The 4,043-nt window shown below is 46.4% G+C and overlaps 1 pseudogene; it reads left to right on the forward strand.

The window, feature by feature from the left end:
- The first annotated feature begins 1,851 nt into the window (after nucleotides 1-1,851).
- LOC118927921 (L-lactate dehydrogenase B chain-like) lies at nucleotides 1,852-2,850 on the forward strand (annotated as a pseudogene).
- The last annotated feature ends 1,193 nt before the right edge of the window (nucleotides 2,851-4,043 follow it).

Here is a 4,043-nt window from a genome sequence, read left to right on the forward strand (position 1 = left end):
AAAGAAAGAACAGTGGGCAAGGCAGACATGGTTCCTGCCCTCTGGGAACTCAGATCTCTGACTGGGAATGAGAGTGGAGGGAGGGGTTCACAACTACAGATCAGACCCCCCAAGACTACACAACTGGTTATTTAATGGCACTTGCAACCAGTTCTAAGGCAGAGATAAAGAGGGAGCTGTAAAAACAATTTACAGGGGTTCTGAGCCAAGGTGAGTGGACATGGAAGGTAGCCCTGAGGAAGTGGTGCTTTGAGACCAGAGGGGTAAGTAGACATTAAGTAGGATGGCAAGGAGGGAGGAGGAGAACTTTCTGCCACTGGAAATGGGCAGAGCACGTGCAAAGGCTCTGAGTCAGGAAGGAGAAGGAGGTAGAGAAACAAACAAACCAAAAAGGCCATTGTGGGCCTTGTGGGTCAGGCTGAGGATTTCAAGTATGATCTCTAAGAATGAGAAGCCGTGGGATAATTCCAGCAAGAGAGTGGCCCGATCAGGTTAGCCTCTGGAAGCTCGCAGGAACAGTGAGGGCAGGGACACCACCAGAAAGCTGATGGAGACCCTGTCTGTGGTGGGGGCTGTGGAGAGAGAGAAGGTGATTCACTTTGAGAGATATTTGGGAGGTGGTTGGTAGGATCTGGTGAGGAAGGGGAACTCGTTGAGAGCGAGGAGTCAGGGATGAAACAGTGGTGAGGTGATGCCTGGTCTATGAGTAAATGATAATGTCATGGCCAGAGGAAACTAGATACGGCCAAGTTCAAAGGCAGCTCCGAGCAGGATAAAGGGAATTTAATTTGTTAGTGAGGGCCTTTGAGTAAGTCATCTTTCACATCTTAATCTTTGTTTATAACATGGGTACATATTATACTACAAGACTGCTTTAAGCATAAGGACGGTGGCTGCATTCATTCACCCAAAAGTACACAGTGAGCAGTACCTACGATGCGCAATAAAAAAGAGTGATACAAGTGCATGGTGTGTTAGTGAAGGGGCTAAGGAGAACAAATAGGAAAAGAGGATAGAAGGGAAAGGTAAATTTTTAGATAAGATATTCAAGGCATACTCTCATGAGCCGGGTGGATCAAGGATCTATAGAATCTGAGAGGGGCTCTCCTTTAGAAAAAGAATATAAAAATATATTATTTTTGCAAATTCCAGAAAAATAAGTGGCCATATGAATAGGTTTCTAAAGCTTTGGATGGGGCAAGTATGAGAGGGCACAGAGCACAAGCTTCAGGAGTTTCTCAGTAAATCCACCTCTGCTCATGAGTAATAGAGCTGGGGAAGGGGAGGGTGACTACGGGTGTCACAAACAGAACCTGTTACTGTGACTTACAGCAAGTCACTCAACTACCCTGACCCTCAATTTCCTGACCTGTAACTGGGGAAAACAACATCATGTCCTTATAAGGTCTTAAGGAATAAATAAGGGCATGCAAGTAAAGTTCCTGGATCATAGTAATAAGTAGTAGCTTTTTGTATAATTTTTATTCTTAGCACACATAGATGGGGAGCCAGTCTCAGCCCTTGGGATCGGGGGACACCAGAAAGAACCAGAATTAAAAGGGGATTGTGAGCCCCAGTGGCAGACAGGCCCCATACTGCCTGTGAGTGCTGAGCTCAGTGGCACTGTGTGTGTGGTCTCTGACCTGTGGAACTGGTCTGTGGCAATGGCCTTCATGGGCTACCCTGTGCAGCACAACCTACGTAGATCACACTTCCTGTGAAGACCCAGCTGCCCCTACACATGTGGATGTGTGAATGGGATGAAAAGAGGGTGGAGGCAGGGCACATAGCTGACATTTTCTTCATACAACTGCTGCGACCATCCCCAGGGCCTTCTCTCTCCTGTGCACGATGGGAGCTCTTCAGCAAAACTTTATTGCCCAGGTTACAGAAGAGTCAACGGTCCCAAACTGTAAGATCACCACAGCGGGTGTTCAAGTTGGCATGGCCTGTGCCAGCAGCTTTCTGGGCAAGCCTCTGGCTGATGCACTTGCACTTGTGGATGTTTAGAAGCATCTGCAGCATGGGAGCATAATTCTCCAGGCTCCTAAACTTGTGGCAGAAAAAGATTACTCTGTGACTGCCAGGTCTAAGCTTGTGAGGGCAGCTGCAGGCATCCACCAGCAAGAGGGAGAAAGTCATCTCAATCTGGTGCAAAGGAATGGTAATGTCTTCAAATTCATTATTCCTCAGATCATCAGGGCAGTCCGGATTGCATAATTGTGGTTTCCAACCCCATGGATCCTCTCACATGTGTTACCTGGAGACTAAGAGGATTACCCAAGCACAATGTAACTGTCAGTGGGTGCAATCTGGAATATGCTAGATTTCTCTATATTATGGCTGACATACTGGGAATTAATCCCTACAGCTGCCATAGATATAGACTGGGGAAAGCGTGGTGATGCAAGTGTAGCTGTGTGGAGTGGAGTGAATGAGGCAGGCATTTCTCTCCAAGGACTGAATCCAGAAATGGGAATGGATGATCATAGTGAAAATTGGAAGGAAATGCATAAAATGATAGTTGAAAGTGCCTATGAAGTCATTAAGCTTAAAGGATAGACCATCTAGGCTGTTGGGTGAACTGTGGCTGATCTCACTGAATCCATGTTGAAAAAAATCTTTCCAGAGTTCATCCAGTTTCAATGATGGTGAAAGGAACATACAGGATCAAGACTGAAGTCATCCCGAGCCTTCTGTGTGTCCTGAATGCTTGGGGATTATTAACCAGTGTTATCAACCAGAAACTGAATGCAGATGAGGTTGCTCAATTCAAGAAAAGCATGTCCTGTGGGACATCCAGAGGACCTAAAAGACCTATGACTTCTGGGTTCTAGGCTGTAGAAATTCAAGAACCCCTATATGATGAACACAAAGCTTCAGTTGTCATCCATTTGGATTGCAAACATGGATTGCAGTTTGCCTTTATCTTCCTAGATATGTAATTTGGGCTCACAGAATCAAAGCCCATGCCACATTTAATACTTGCAATATGAGACTCTGAACAAATAAAATTAACTATTGTAAAAAGAAAGAAAAAAGGGGAGGGAGGGGGAAGGAGCCTGGGGGCTCGGGCAGGCCTGGATTCTAGTCCTCTGCCAGCTAGAGACAGCCACCTGCCTGAGTTGCTGCCTTATCAGCTGTCACAGGACAGGACAGTCCTAACTGCTTGCAGCACAAGAGGGTTGTAAAGAGGTCATGTGCAGGCACGCACAGAGCACAAGGTCACCGTGCCTGCCTTCCTCTTCTTAGACAGACACACACTCCCGTGGATGTTTTGGAAGCCACACACCCAGGGCCTGTACCAAGGAGACGACAAGGCTATGGCAGCCATGTGCGCTTGGTGACTGAAAGCTCTCCCAGGCCGCCAGCACATGGCTGCTGCAGCAAACGTTCACAGACACATAAGAAAGCAAACTTGGCCCTTGGTGGCTGCCAGTGACATTTGATGACTTTCAACAACGAAAGCCATAATCAGAGGGTGCTCCAACTCGGCTGCTGTGGGTTTGTTTGCCCACGAGTCACAGTCATCTTGCCGGGAGCGTGCATCGGCTGTGAGCTCTCAAAGTTCTGTTGCTAAGAGATGATGAACCAAAGGATATTTCCAAAAAATAACCACTACAGGATGTTCTAGGATAGAGCCATAACAGCCCAAACAGAACAGATATGCTGTCATGGGGTAACTGGGAGGTAGCCTGGCCATACACATCCCATGTAAACTACTGGTTTGCCAAGTTTTTAAATATAACAAAATAGACTCAGTGATAAAAAGTAATGGACATAATATAAAAATCCATAATTCCAAAAGTTCTTCTATCAGCCAGGATGTATTTGTTGGGAGCCTATTGTTTGCCTATTCCATGCATGTTTATGACCATCTCAGCCACATTTAGTAGCAGGCAGTGACTAAGTCTCACATAGCTGTAACCACCCCTGTTTGACACAGCGCCATGGTGTGACAATTGATTAAGTGATTTAACATAGCTGTTTGCAGCTACCCCCGCTCTTGTCCTGTTGCTGGAGCAACAGGAACCAGTCAACTA

This window comes from Manis pentadactyla, chromosome 4 (genome assembly GCF_030020395.1).
Source record: "Manis pentadactyla isolate mManPen7 chromosome 4, mManPen7.hap1, whole genome shotgun sequence".
Classification (NCBI taxonomy): Eukaryota; Metazoa; Chordata; class Mammalia; order Pholidota; family Manidae; genus Manis; species Manis pentadactyla.